The sequence below is a fragment of the Tenrec ecaudatus genome, chromosome 9 (genome assembly GCF_050624435.1).
Source record: "Tenrec ecaudatus isolate mTenEca1 chromosome 9, mTenEca1.hap1, whole genome shotgun sequence".
Lineage (NCBI taxonomy): Eukaryota > Metazoa > Chordata > Mammalia > Afrosoricida > Tenrecidae > Tenrec > Tenrec ecaudatus.
Genome location: NC_134538.1, coordinates 46371341 through 46387033, shown reverse-complemented (window position 1 = coordinate 46387033; position 15693 = coordinate 46371341). Strand labels below are relative to the sequence as shown.

The window sequence follows — 15693 nt, the reverse complement described above, 5'->3', positions numbered from 1 at the left end:
AGGACACGGGTTAATTCTGCAAGGGATGGTTTTGGGAAGCCTCAGAAGATGGAAGTTTCCATTGATGGGAAGAGCTGGGGTTTGGTCCAACGATGGAGAAAAGGGCACATGACAGTAAAGGAATGGTGGGCAGAGCAAGGTGGCCCAGGATGCACAGCCAGGGAGGAACAATCTGTGCGTGTGTGAATTCTGGGCAGGGTTTTAAAAAATCATGATCGCAAATAATGTTCCTCAGAGAATCTATGGTCACCTGCTGGTCTGTGTGGGTTTGGGATCTTATTCCCAAAAATGTAAGCTAAGAATTATAAATAAAATAGACCCATTTGTTGTTGTCAGGTAGACAGAAACATATCCTCCCTGAAAGAACATACTGTTAGCCACACTTCAAAGAACTCCTAGAGAGAGAATTTTAACTAACATGCGCTCACAATAAAAATGTTTTAAAAATCACTAATCATAAGGAAGTCTGACCTCATGCTTGGGAGTCAGCAAAATCTGCAAGCAACAGAACCACCATACCTGCCAAACTTCACATACTGAAATCACCAAATACAGAATAAAGAATAAGTATATTTAAAACAATTAAGGCAACAACATAGGAAATTAAAAGGATGAGTAAAAAGTAAAGATTAGAAGGGGAAAAAAGACCAGTGTATTTGAGAAAAACAAGCAGAACCCTCCAGACTAAAAACGTAGTGGATGAACATCAAAAAGAATAACAACGATAGTGGTTAACATTAAAATATATTAGAACATGTGAGTTAATAGTGATACTAAAAATAACTCAACAGAGGGCTAAACAAAAGACTGGAGATAACTTAAGAAAGAGCCAGTGAATTGGAAGACAGATTAAAAAAATTAACAGAAAAAAGCACAGAGAAATAAAATTAAAATATGGAAAATAAGTGACCCACACTGGTCTAACATACATCTAATTGAGGTTTCAAAAAGACAGAATACTGAGAGAAAAGCAACATTCAGAAAGAATGGTGAAATTTTTCTGGAATTGTGAAATCTTTGGCTTCAAGGGGTCCAATGAATCCTGAATCTTTCATCAAATCAAATCCACTCTTAGAACCACACTAAGCTAAAAAGCCCAAGCACACCTGTAGCAAGCAGCAGAGAGAAGAGATTATGTAAGAATAACCAGGTTACCAGCTGCCTTACTGCAAAAATGGAGCGAGAACAGTGAAACACTAAGATACGGAAAAACAAACTCACTGTCATCAAGTCAATTCCAAGTAATAGCTACCTTATAAGGACCGGTAAAACTGGCCCTGTGGGTTTCCCACAACGTAACTCTTCACAGGAGTCGAAAGCCTTGCCTTTCTATTGGTGGTTTGGAATGGTTGACCCTGAGGTTGGCAGTTCAACACAGAACCCACTACGCTATCAGGGCTCCTCAAGATACTAAATATAAAGAGAAAATAACTGTCCCAGTAATGTTTTATACCCAGTGAAACTACCTTTCAAGAATAAGAGCTCTTCAGTGCATTTTTTCCCAGACCCAGACATATGGCGACGCGTGGAAGATTGCGAGCACACCAAAATGCAAATATAAGGGGAATTCAAAACTTTTGTGGGAAAAAATTGCATTATTTTTTAATCTCATTTTCCACACACTTTTTGAAGCCCCTTCATATGTGGGTAAAATTCTAGTTCTACAATGGTCATACAGAAATAAGGCCCATGTGTAGGGTTAAAGAGAGAAACAACAGGCAACAGACACACCCCACAACAATGGACTATGAGCAGGGGCAGGGGTGATTTTTTTCAAAGCATTCCAAGGTCCTGGAGTTGTTTTAAAAGTGTTGGAGATGGCCCACTCCCACGGGGCGGTTGTGAAGTCCCCCGCAAGGTTCAAGGCGCAGCTTCTTTGTAAGGAAGGCCGGGCCTCGCCAGGACTTGCGTGCCTGCTTCGTTCTTGGGGGAGGTGGAAGGGGGTGCTATAACTTGCTCCTCTTGGCTCATCTCCTTACAAAGGGGGAACATGTTGACTTGGGGGTTTCGACTGAGGCACTCGGGGCCGCCCTTTGGCTGGTAGAAAGGGAAGCAGGGGCAGTTTCAGAAAGGGTTTATTAGAACAACTTCACTCTGAACAAATGTCACTCGTGCTGCTGTGCCACCGTTCATTGAAACCGACAGGGGAAAGGGGGCTGGTTTCCAAGGTGGCCCCCAGGTAAAATGTACAAATCCAAAAGAAACCGTGATGGAGAACTTTTGAGTATTACGTAGTCAGTTTCCACGGAAAGAACAGAAAGGGCGGAGGGGGGTGGGGAATGGAGAGAGAAACAGGAAAAACGCTTTCATCACTTCACAAGAATAAACTTAGTCAAACAAGTCAAAACCAGGGCAGAGCGTATGTAATTAGAGGGCAGACAGACACACTCTAACAAATATCAATAGTAGTGGGGAGACAGCATGGACATCACGCTGGATTAGAAACAAAAGCTGACTCTACGCTGTTCACGGCAGACAGGAGGCCGGGGACACGGAGGAGGGCCCGGGCATGGAGGCGGGACCCATAGGCTCTGGCCACGGCATCAAAGCAAAGCAAGGACAGGCTCTCCAGAGGAAGGAGGACCAGGAGCCTTGGTGGCGCAGTTGGTAAAGCACTCGGTTGCTAACTGAAAGATGAGCAGTCCTTGCCCACCGGAACAGAAGGACAAGGTGACGTTGGTGCAGGGCTGCTAAGAATCCGAACCAACTGGCTGGAACCTAACAACCACCATCACTATGCTCTCCAGTGGGCCTGCTCCATACAATCAAGTTGGGCAAACAAGTTCCCCAAATGGCCATCAAGCCCATTCCACCTGAGTGGGACCCCGCAGGACAGAGCAGAACTGTCCCATGGGGCTGTCCATCCTTAGGAGAGCAGAAAGCCTCATCTCTCTTCTGCACAGCAGCGGATAGGTTTAAACAGACCTTTCAGCTGGTAACCACGTGCTTTAACCACTGCGACACCAGGTCTGCTTCCCCTATAGATTACCAGCCTAGGAAACCCACTGGGGCAGGCCGTTCTACTGCCTATGGGTGCTTTGAGTCAGAATCGACACAAGAGAACTGGCGTGGTGAGTGAGAAGCCCAATCAATGAGGGTGAGCTTGACAGCAGCTGCCAAGCATTAGTCGGTGAGTGGAGGCCACGGAAGGAGCCACGGGGTCTGAGGCAGAGCTGGGAATTGAGCCGGAGAGAGGAAGCTGAGGACAGAGAGGGCCGGATCTTTGTTACAAAGCCCCAGGGTGAAGAGCAGCGATGTGGCATGGGGTTTGGAGAAGTGAGTCTAGAACTGTGCCTGGGGAGTTGGGCACATGATGTCCAACAGTGGTTCTCAATTTTTCTAAAGCCGCGACCCTTTCATACAGTTCCTCATGTGGTGGTGACCGTCCCCCCCCCAATCATAAAATTGTTTTCGTTGCCACTTCATAATTGTACTTTTGCTACTGTTCTGAATCACACAACCCTTGTGAAAGGGTCTTTCAATCCTGCAAAGGGGCCACAACCCACAGGTTGAGAACCACTGATATAGGCTGTCCGGTTCTAGGGTGGCAGCCGCACAGGCCAGGGAACCAGCGATGCCCAGATGGTGGGCACATGGGGGGTAGCTCAGGTTAGCACACATTTGTTGTCCAGCAGGGATTGGCCGCGCTGCCTCAGGGAGGAAAACAAGAGGTCAGAGTTTCAGGAGACTTGCAAAAGGTCAGCAGTTTGAAACCACCAGCCGCTCCAAGAGAGAAAGGTGAGCTTTCTACTCCCATGAACAGTTCCAGTCTCAGAAGCCCACAGGGCAGTTCTACCCCGTCCTACAAGGCTGCCGTGAGTCTGCACTGACTAGATAGCAGCCAGTGGGGTTCGGTTTTGGGTTCTGAATAACGGCATGCTCACAGGGGGTCTTGGAAGCATACACAGGAGTCCTCCAGGAGGGGAAGGTGAAGGCAGGGGGAGAAGGGAGAACCGACCACAACGATCAACATATAACCCTCTCAAAGGGGCGGATAACTGAAAAGCGGGTGAAGTGAGACAGCAGTAGGTGTGAGATATGAAAAAATTTTTAAATAAATTATCAAGGGTTCATGAAGGAGAGTGGGGGAGGGGGAAATGAACTGATACCAAGAGCTCAAGTAGAAAAAAAATGTTTTGAAAATGATGGCAACATATGTACAAATGTGCTTGACACAATGGATGTATGTATGGATTGTGATAAGAGCTGTGAGAGCCCCCAATAAAATGATTTACAACAAACTCCCCCCACAAAAAACCCCAGGAGTCCTGATGGGTCCTCCTGGAGGGGTGTGTGAGGTTGGAGGACCCCAGTTCAAGCTTAACGGGGTGATGCTCACCAACCAGCACTAACAGCCATAAAGGACCGTGATGCTCGGACAGGGTCGCCGTGAGGACAGCATGGTGAAGTGAGAAACCACACTGAGGCCTGCCTGTTGTTTATCCCCACAGACAGACAGACAGGACAGCCTTCTCCCATGGGACCTCGGTCTCGTGCAGTCCCCACTGGGGAATGAAACAGCAGGATGGCACCCAGCCGCTACCCAGACAAACCACATATGACCAAGAGCAATCACGGGTGGCTTCCCATTTGTATCTGGAGGCTGCACACTCCTTTCTTCCCTGGGACTTTGTGTTGTGAGTGGGGGAAATTTACAGAGCGCATTTGTTTCCCATTCAATACTTCACACACGTTGTCTTTGGTGACACTGGCTGCGACCCGCACCAGGAAGAGCACTCTTTCCACCTCCTCCCTGTGTTTCCTGTTTCTACTTCTTCTCCTTTCCGGTCCTCTGAGCTTTGATCCTGGGCAAAGGCCACCCTTCGGATCTGGCAGGATTTATTGCTCTAAAGAGTATGGGTCTCTCTGGTGTCATTCACCTTTGATAAACCAAACTAAACCCACTGCCATCCGACTCATAGCAAACCAAACCCACTGCCAGCAAGTAGATTCCAACTCACAGAGACAGGACACCAGGTTTCTGAGCCTATAGATCATTAGTTCACAGAACAGACAGCCTCATCTTTCTCCCAAGGAGCGGCTGGTGGGGTTGAACAACCAACCTTTCCATTAGTAGCCTGAGTGCTTAACCACTGCACCACCAGGGCTCCCCGTGTCTACTGCAGAGGCCTGTCCATTGTTTGGCTGAATGCTGAATCATGTGCATGAACCCAGTTCCAGTCTTGAAGGGTGACTAAGGGGCACAGTTCCATCACTTTCCCTAAGACCAGTAAGTCTGGTCTTCTGTATGATTTTGAATTTTGTTGCACATTTTCCTCTTCCTCTCTCCTTTCGGTTTTCGGCGGCGATCCCTCGAGCCTGATTTTATTTTGTTTCAGCAGGCACAGGTAGTTCACACACGTGTGGCACATTCCAGTTAAGATCAACCACACTCACAACCGTCTGCTCTTTTGCATCTTAGCATTAGGACATCTTCCTGGAGGAAGGTACAGGAAAATGCATGCAGGGGGATATGGAAAAAACTGCTGAGTGATGGGAGCACCTTCCAAGCATTTGATCAGGATCATCTGACGGGCGAGGTGGGTGGAAAAATCTTCTGTCTGGCCAGGGCACTGGATTGAAAGCTTGGTATCGCTGATGAGGGGCAGCTCACAGATCCTGGAGACAGCGAATTGACAGATCAGGACTGGATGGAGCTTGAGAAGAAAGAAATGCTGAAGATGAACTAATGAAGAAGAGAAAGGGGAGTCAAAATTTTTTTACAGTGAAAAGATTAGCTGGAATTTTTCTTCTAAATTAAATCAGGTTTAGGTTTTAAAACTTGAACCCAAGTGCTGATCACTAAAGTTGAAGATTCAGAAAGCAGTGAAATGTAATCAAGAGACAAAATAATAATAATTTACAAATTATCAAGGGTTCATGAGGGAGCGGAGAGGGGAAAATGAGGAGCTGATATCAAAGGCTCAAGCAGAAAGCAAATGTTTTGAGAATGATGATGGCAACAAATGTACAAATGTGCTTGACACAATGGATGGATGTATGAATTGTAAGATTTGTATGAGCCCCCAATAAAATGATTTTAAAAACAAACAAAAAGAAATGCTTTGCTTTGGTTCTTTTAATGAGTTGATAAAATGTGGAGGACTGGAACTTTTCTAACACAGAAATGTCTTGTGCAAATAGATCTTCTGCTACAGTTTGTTATAATTCTTGATGATAAAGTTATATAATTGTTTTCAAAACGCAGGTACTTTTTAGAATTATTGTGAAGTGTCAGTGATGAATCTACTTTACTTATCCTTTACCCACTTTTTGGTAACGATTTTATTACCACCAACTTGTGATTATGAAGAAACCAGCATAAGAATATTTTTATAGTGATTTATACTGTTATTGAATAAATTATCTGAATTATGGTAAAAAAAAGAAATATAACCAGGAAATACGTGAAGATCATGAAAAGATCTACAGAGACAATTATCACTAATTTTTACTAGAAACACTACCCCCATAGTCCCAGGAATAATCCAGAATCTTCCACAAGCAGAATGATTCCTCTCTAATTGGCAAAATACCCACATCATCCAACTCTTCTTCCTCACTGGAGTAGATGTTTGTGTTTTGTACATTTTAAAAATGTATCAAAATAGAGTTCTTAAAAAAAAAAGGTTTCTAAAATGTTCCCAACCTCCAAAGACAAATAAAGATCATATTTGTAAAGACATTGATAATAAAAGGCACTGATAGTGGGGGGAGGGAGGGGAATGAGGTAGTCCATTTAGGTCAGAATTGAACTAACAGAGTGGTCAGGACAGACCCCTATGTACATTGAGGGCTCTGGACATTACAAACAAAGGGGTACCAAAAACCTACCTACCAGCCCAGAGGCCGAGGAGGGAAGAGGGACAACCCCTTACTCTCAGCCTGTGAATGCAGTAAAAAGCCTCCCATTCCCAATAGTGCTCTCCGCACTCCCAGAAACATGCACATAATACATCATATATATTTAATAGCAGAAATTCCTTTATACTTAATGGTCATGGAAGAGCAGAACCCAAACCGCCCCAGAGGCCCTCACGGAAAAACAATGGCACGGCCGCTGGGTGACGCACACATGTCGGGGCTGCACCGCTGGCCACCGGGTTAAGGGGCTGTGACCCTTGGAGAGCACATCACCAGGCCTTTCTTCCCCAGCCACTGAGTGGACCCTGACCTCGAGCCACACTCCACGGGCACCCTTAGAGGCCAGCCCACTTCCCATAGTCCTTGACTCCACTTATGGATAGAGGGGACAACAGTAAATGCAGAGTGGCAAAAACGCACGTGACGCCGACATGGATAAATCAGTAGACCAAGGGCCCCTGCACTTGGGCTAGGGCACTAGGGATGGCGGGAGGGTGGAGTCTGTGATCGACACACATTAATCAGTAGGTAATAAAACCCGGTAATTTCACCTTTGAAATGGCTGACTCAACACACATCATTGGGGCTAACTGTTTGGGGCGGGGAGGGGAAGGTACGACAACAACTGTTTCTAGGCTGTAATATTTTGGGAGAGCAGATTGCCAGGTCTTTTCTTCCGTGCCACTGCTGGTAGGTTTGAACCACTGGTCTGTCCAGCTAGCTGACCAGCACTCAACCTCTTAAGGCCGTGGCCTTCTGCTACCACCTCACCAGCCTTAGGGCCAGGCTGCAATCCTTCAAGAACCTTCTTTCTGACTCTAGCTTTTGGTGACAAAACACTTGTTTTCAAATTATTTTCTTTGCAAGCAAGTCTGCACTGGACCCAACTTTGATGTAAAAGTTTTCATGGGCTAGGAATCCTTGCGGACCCCATGCGATGAAGCACTTACCCACTAACCCACCCAGAAATGCCTCCTAAGAAAGGTCTGGCAATTTGCTTCCAAAAGGCCATGACCTTGAAAACCTCAGAGAGCGAAATTCTACTCAGCAACCCATGGGTCACGAGGAGTCAGAACCAACCAAATGGCAGCTGGTTTGGTTTTATGGTTTTCACGGACTAGCCTGGTAACCTTAGCATGCTATTTGTAACATGTGGTTTTTTTTTTTGGGGGGGGTGTTCTTTTTTTAATGCCTAAGCAATTGGGAGATGTTTACTTATAAAGTGAGGGCCTCTTGTAGGCTCAGCTCTGTGCTATCCAAAGGGGTTAGTCCTTATTCTGCCTGTGGTGTTGCCAAGGTTAGACTTGGCAAGGTGGGCCTCTAGGGGGCTTGAATTCTGACACTCACGAGGCACTTGACCTCAGGGGTGAAAGCTGTTCAACCTGAATCAGTGTTTCTCAACCTGTGGGTCATGACCCCTTTGGGGGTTGCTCAATTCATAACAGTAGCAAAATGACAGTTATGAAGTAGCAACGAAAATAACTTTATGGTTGGGGGGAGGGGGTGTCACCACAACATGAGGAACTGTATGAAAGGGTCACGGCATTAGGAAGGTTGAGAACCACAAACCTAAATGATCTACTACACACAACAGGCCAAGAACAGGGCCTGGCCCATCCTCCACCTCAGTTGCCTTGGAACCAATTTCCACTCATGGTGGCTTCATGCGTGTCAGAGTAGACCTGTGCTCCACAGGGTTTTCAATGGCTGGTTTACAGAAGCAGATCACCAGGCCTTTCTTCCGAGGTTCCCCAAGATGGACTCACACAGCCAGCCTTTCCATTAATAGCAGAGCACTTCACCATTTGAACCATACAGGGACTCCCTCCTAAGGACTATGTAATAAAAGAGCGGTGCGAGATTAGCCAAAAAATTAAAAAGGCATTCAACCCTACTCCTTGAAGATCAGACTCCTTTTTTGGAGGTGGTTAAAGTTAGGGCTCCATTCCCCAGAGCAGTGTCCACGTGAGACTCTCTGCACACAGTCTCAGGTGCACAGCAAGATGTGAGCCGTGTCCGCTCTACAATAGGAGTCCTGCTGAGGCTGTGGCTACGTGCCCGACTACAAACAGGAAGGTTGGTAGTTTGAACCCACTAGCTGCTCTGTGGGAAAGATGTGGCAGCCCGCTTCCATCAAGATTTACAGCCATGGAAACTCTAAGGGGCAGTTCTACCCTGTCCTCTCGGGATCGACTCACTAGCAACGTCGGAGTCCTACCACATGAGGTGGAGATCCCACGGATAAAACTCTGGCCATTCTTTAAGGATTAAGTTCACATGTACAGAACTACAGACCAGCCTCCTCCCACCCTCGTTTTAAGTTCTACTTTTGGCAGAAATGTTACACCTTACCATTCCCTCCCCCAAACCCCTGTGACCTTTGCTATTTTTCCTCTTTCTTAGGGCCAAATCCTTCCTGGGTCACCCTGTGTGTGTGCAACCAAGCCTTGCTTCCTTCTGCATCATGCTGATGCTGTTCAGAAGCTCTGATGGCCTGACCCTCTGCAGTGTCGAGCATACGGTAGCACCAATCGGGCCTCCAATCCAGAGCCAAGGCAAGCAGGATGCTGAGGTCCAGGCCCACACCCCCCACAAGCTTGGAGGCAACGTAAACCAGAAGAAGCCAGAGATCAAGTTTACGGAAGGCAGAAGGAATCGGTACGATTATCTAATTCCCTTGCTACCCAGAGAAGTTAAGCAACTTCCCAAGGTCACCCAACTCCATGAGAAAGTGGGGAACTGGTTTCCCAGTCCAGGGCGTCCCTTCCACCATTGTTTGGCAGACTTTACCACATGCGTGAATCCTGTGATTTTGCACAGCATTTTCTTTGAGTGGTCTGCGGAGAGGCCCCAGGGCGACAGCATTCCTAACCAGCTCCCAGGTGATGTGGAAGTTGTTGGCCCTCGGAGCACATACAGATTCAGATAGCAAGGACCCGCCAGTGGTCAGGACAAACTGAATCACTAGGAAAAGGCCATCATGTTTGGGAAACAGAGGGTCAATGAGATAGACTGACACCTCAGTGGAGGCAAGCAGAGCAACAGCCAGGAAGACAGCTCAGACCCTGGCAATGTTTGGCTTTATTACACCTGCATGGGAGAGGGGGAGGGGTGGGGAGCTGAGTCAAGGGACAGTCCTGACAACATCAAGGCTAACCATCAATAGCCCCCTGGCTAAGGCCTCCTCGTCTACTTTTCAGGTAGCAGCTTAAATGTCTGTCTCTGGAAAGCCCGCCTTCCCCTCTCCTTCCAGACCTGAGTATTTGCTCTCCTGGCCCTTTGAAGCATTTCTAACAACTGTAATTAAAGATCACTTGTGTAATTATTCGTTTAATGTCTGTCTCCCAAGGAGACTACAAGCTCCACAAGGATGGGATCCAGCACTTGCAAAACTCAAACTTCACGGCCATCGAGTCAATGCCGACTCATAGTGACCCTCTAAGACAGGGGAGAACCCCCCCCCCCCGGTTGGTTTCCGAGGTTGAAACTCTTTAAGGGAGTAGAAAGCTCATCATTCTCCTGGGGGGTGGTTGGGGGTTTTGAACAGCTGACCTTCCAATTAGCAGCCCAACCAAAACTTTGAAAAAGCAAGTTTGTCCACAAACAGCTAAATCTTTATCTGGGGCACTGGTGATTCAATGGTAGACATCTCACCTCCCACACAGAAGACCTGGGTTCAAGTGCCAGCCAACGTGCCTCAGGTGCAGCCACCACCCATGTGCCACTAGTGGCTTGCATGCTGCTACGATGCCCAACAGCTTTCAGCAGAGCTTCCTGATAAGGACAAACTAGGAAGAAAGAGCTGGTGATCTACTTCCAAAACTGAGCCAAACAAAATCCCTACAGATTACAATGGTTTGGTTGGTGTTGCCATGCATTTGGGGCCACCGACTTGACAGCATCAAATAACAAATCTCTAACAACTGAAAAACTGCCCTGCCTTGGCCAGGTACTAGCTACACTACTTGGGGGTGGGGTGTATAGTTAAAACCATGAAACACAGCCCAAACTGAACCCACTGCCATCAAGCCCATTCCGACTCACAGCGAACCTAAAGGACAGGGTAGAGCTTTCCCCTGTGGATTTCCAAGACGGTAACTCTTTACCGGAGTAAAAAGCCTCACCTTTCTCCCATGGAGTAGCTGGTGGTTTCAAACTGCTGACCTTGAGGTCAGCAGCCCAATGCAGAACCACTGTGCCAGCAGGGCTCCTAGTCCCCGGAATATAAGTATTCCTTTATATTCTTCACTGGGTGAACTGTCTTTGAACACTATGAGGTGCTGGCAGAGGAAGCAGCAGGCATGCCCCCTGACCAGCCTTACACCATGACAGACTGATCCTTTTTTCTCCAGTTTTTCTGCTGTCATCCTTCAGAGGACTGGCAAATCCTCAGCTCCTTGGTGCAAGCAGAGATGTCTGACCACATCATCATTCTAGGAAGCAAACTTTGCAGGCGGTCAGCTGGCCTGCTTGCAGGTGCCAGCACGGTCACTTACTAGCCTGTCAATCTCCGATGGGTGAACTCTTCTGGCCGTCTGGTACCCAAACCGTCAAACAGAACTTCTAATGAAATAGCAGCACCAGCAACGAGGGCCAAGGGTGGCGTCACATAAAAAGGCCGGGCCCCTAGAGGTAGACCTGGTGGCGTAGTGGTTATGCATTGGCTGCGATTGCAAGATTAGCTGTTTGAAACCACCAGCTGCTGTGAGGGACAAAGTTGGGGCTATGTACCCAGTAAAGACTTCGTCTCGGAGACCCACAGGGACAGTTCTACCCTGTCGTATACAGTCACTATCAGTCAGCATCGGCCAATGGCAGTGAGTTTGGTGTTTGGTTTTGGCCCTAGAGAGCCCTAGTTTATTATTATTATTCTCCTCCGACATGAGTACAATTCAAAATCTCCCTATTTTGCCCCAGTTACCAGCCAATGGCTCCACCCACTCAGAACCGCCTCTTGCCAGCCCCCTCCTGCCTCACCTGTCTGGAGCTTGTCTGAAGGAAGCAATGACTCAGAGCCCCGCTCTGTAGTTCCCATCACCTGCTGTCCCTGCCTCTGTGTGGCATTCAAGGTTCCTCCTGGCAGGAAAACCCTTTCTCTAATTTCCGGCACAATCATTCAACAGGGATGTATTTATCTTATTTATGGGGAGACCACTACAAGCCTGGGCCTGCTTTAGGCCCCCAGCTCAACAGTAAACAATACAAAGCAAGACCTCTACCCCCATGGAGCTGACATTCCTTCTAAAAGGGTCTTGCAGCCCTTTTTGGTGAGCCCCTCCCCTCGTCCTCTGAGCAATCCCAAATAAATTACCCACAGGTGCTAAGTTTCAGAAAGCATTCCAGCCCCTAACATGAGAGCTGCGACGGGTAACATCCTGGTGACTACATGCTGCCTGCTGGGCTGTGGGACTTTGGAGAAGTCCATGTCCAGCCAGCCGGAAGCCCTGCTGCCGGACAGTAGTCACCCTGACCCAAGAAGTGCACCCGAACGATGCGTGTGCCACTCAGAAGAGGTAAGAGGCTCCCTATGCCCGTCTTTCCACGTAGGCAGGAGCCCATGGGTTTGAGTCCTAAGCCTCATTCTTTGTAGCCAGCTTGACTCGGGATCCCCAGCAGTCACATGAGGTGTTGAGGACTGAGCGCTGGAAACAAGGTCTAACAGCTGGCTTTAAACACTGGCCTGGTGAGAGCCAGCGGCTGGAGCCTTTCTCCGGTCTGTTTCCTTTGGTGACCTCTAAAGCACAGGTTCCCAAACATATCTGGGCTACCCCTCCTTTTCAGAACAGTACTATTATAGCCCATAATCCAAGATAAAGTAGAGGTTCCTGTTCTTGTAGCTCCCTCACCCTGCCTCCCATTCCCCACCTGGATCGTTTCCAGTACCCCACAGGGGTTTCCCACTTTGGGAAACACGGCTATAAAGTTCCCTTCTAGCTCTGAACTCTCGGGGCTGAGGTGAACTATCACCAAGAAGAGACCAGGTTCTTAAGTGGTTGATGGTCCCATCCCAGCCAGGGGGGGAAGCAGAAGAAAAGGCCTGGCGATCTGCTTCTGTTAAAAAGGTACAACCAAGAAAATCGGATGGCACAGTTCTGCTCTGAAATACATGGGGTTGTCATGTGTCAGAATCGACTGTGGGTAACTTAGAACAAATGAGACTGGGCAGACATAGAAATTCATTAACTCTACAAGGTGAGAACCTTTCCTGCACCAGGCCAGAAGGATGCAAGGTAACAAGCTGTCTCCAGAACGTTCCTCCAAGATGTGCCCAGCTCCTCCTGAAAAACCAATCCAGGCCTGCCAGTCTCCTTGTCTCTTCACAGTGGACCTAACATAAGCCCTGGAGGGACTATCTTGGGCAAAGTAGAGGGTGGCTAGCCCAGAACGAGTGGCCTACCTGTCACACACCACAGGCCAAGGGCCCATTGAAGAATGAGTGTCCGAAGGACGAGCAGAGGTTCCAGAGGAGGAGCCCCTAGGTCCCTTCTAAGCTCATGCCAGAACCCTTTCCAGGGTGCCCAACCAGGCGCCCAACCAGGCCTGGAGGCAAACAAACAAAAAAATGTGACCGGAATTGGACATTCCTCTTACTCAAAGGAGCTAGCTGCTAGATCCTCACTGTCCCTGTGCAGGAAAGCAGGGTCCGTGCCCCAGATGACTGGCGCACCAGTGAGGCTGGCAGCACAATGGATGGGCAGGTGCCTGGCACAGGCTTAGAGCCTGGTTCAAGAGCCAGCTGAGGAGGCCAAAGGTAAGTTCTGGGAAATAACATTGACTTTAAAACAAATGCATTCTATTAGATCTCAAAAAATGGAAACCATACAGGCCCCGTGGCTTTGATCATACATAGTAGAAATGCATTGGGGGGACGGTTGGAATGACTATCAGGTTCAGTTTCCTTCCACTTGTCCCACCTGGCCCATGGGGCAGACTCAGCAAGGTATGCAGGCCTGCTGGGTGAGCATGAGCTTTGACTGTTTTTACAGACACATATGCAATAGGAAGGACTGAGGGAGCAGCTGCAAACATTGCTGGGTGACCCCCACTGGCCGGACAGTCCGCCTCTGCACACCTGTGGGGGAATTCTGTGAGCTCCCCGGGTGCCCACGGGGACAGAGGGGCTGTCCTGCCAGGTCCACAGCGGCGGAGTTTCCACTTGTCACAGAAGTAAAGGCGCTCGGAGAGCCCTTTGCTCCGGGATGGGCAGGAGGGTGGCCTCTCGCTGGCTTCCCGGCAGTCACACTCAGACCAAGAAGGCCCAAGTTCCGCCCTGCCCGGATCATGGCAGGGTTTTGAGAGAGACGTTAATGACCGTTTCGGGTTAGTTAAAACCCACACAATCACCTCCCCGGCCTCTTAAATCTTCCCAACTACAGCTCTGACTGGAAGAAGGCGGTTGCAGCCACCATAAAAGTCAGCTTAAAAGGCAAGTTGGAAAAAAAAACCCCGACACGCACTAGTTAGCAAGTCCGCGGTTTGGGGGGCGGTGGCGCAAGGGCCGGATCCGTGGGTGCTCCGCGTCGGCGGTAAAGAGGCTGGTCCCCGCGGCCACCTTGCAGCCGAGGGGCCCCGGTCCCCCGCCGGGCTCGCACAGGCTCCCACGCCGCGGCGCCGTCCAATTAGGAAAATGACCGCGAGGAGACGCAGGAGGGGCAATCACGAAAGGGGGCTGCGAGCTGGGAGGCTGAGGGTAGGCCGTGGGAACCCCGCCCGCCACCCCGCTAGCTGGCGAACGCCTTCAACAGGTCCCCGGCCCGGAGCACCCCGACACTGCCCGGGGTCCCGCGGGGGTGCCCCAGCGCCCCCAGCAGCGTGCTCAGCCCTCCCCCCACCCCCCTTGCCGGCGGGGACGCGCTGCTACCCCACCCGCTCCGAGACGAAAGTTTGTGGGCAGCCGGAGGGGCGGGGCGGCGCGGGAGGGGGGGAAACTTTGGAGTCCCGGGCCGGGGCCGGGGGGCGCCGCGGGGACACCCACGTGCGGGCGCGCGAGCCGCCGCCGCCGCCGCCGCGGTGCTTACAGTTCGGCTCTCCCCTCGCTCCCTCCTTCGCGCGCTCCTCGCGCTCGCCCTCTTTCCCTTCCCCCGCTCCCTCCCTTCCCCCAGACGCCATCTCTCCCCCGCGCCCCGCCGCTGCCTTTCTCCCTCCGGCTCGCCGGCAGGAGGGAATGTGGAAGCGAAAGGAAAAGACGACATGTTTGCCGCGCGCCGCGGGCCTGCGCGCCGCCGCCGCCGTCGCCGTCCCCGGGGAGAGGCGGGGGGCGGGCCGGCCGCGGCCGCAGCGCCCCAGCCCCGCGCCCCCCGCGCCCCCGCCGGCGCGCCGCCCGGGCGGCGGGGCCGGGGCCCGCACGGGACACTCACCGCGGTTCCGGGCGCGGTTCCTGCGCGGGGCCTCGGTGGGCCGGGGGCTCGGCTGCCCGCCGCCTGCTGCTGCTGCGCGCCGGCCGCCTCCACGCGCGCCCGCCGCCTCCCTCCGGCTCCTCTTTTTCTCTCTCTCCCTCTCTCTCCCCCCCTCCTCTCTCCCTCTCTCTCCCCCCCCCCTCGCGCTCTCCTCCCGGCTCGCGCTCTCCCCCTCCCTGGAAGAAGGGAGTGAGGCAGGGCTGACGCGAAGGGATGCAAAACAGCTCCTCCTAACCCAGCTCGCAGAGGAAGAGGCAGAAAAGCAGCCCTTTTATCTCTCTTTTGTTTTCTCACTTCCTTCCACCCCCAGCCCCCTCCTCCTGTCAGCCCAAGTTTTCTCGTCTCTGTCTGCCCCAGGAAGGATTTGTCTTTCTTTTTCTCCCACTCCAGTGGAAAGCCTGGAGGTTCTGTGTTTGTCTCTCGCTCTCTTTCT

The 15693-nt window shown here is 50.4% G+C and overlaps 1 protein-coding gene across 2 annotated transcripts in view; it reads right to left on the bottom strand.

Annotated features, from left to right (window-relative positions):
• ZNF710 (zinc finger protein 710) overlaps positions 1–15344 on the bottom strand; it is an 86741-nt gene extending 71397 nt beyond the window's left edge. For both annotated transcript variants that reach the window (XM_075557987.1, XM_075557986.1), the window contains exon 1: positions 15222–15344. The gene's annotated coding sequence lies outside the window, so the exon portion shown is untranslated. The remainder of the gene's footprint in view (positions 1–15221) is intronic.
• Between the last annotated feature and the right edge of the window lie 349 nt (positions 15345–15693).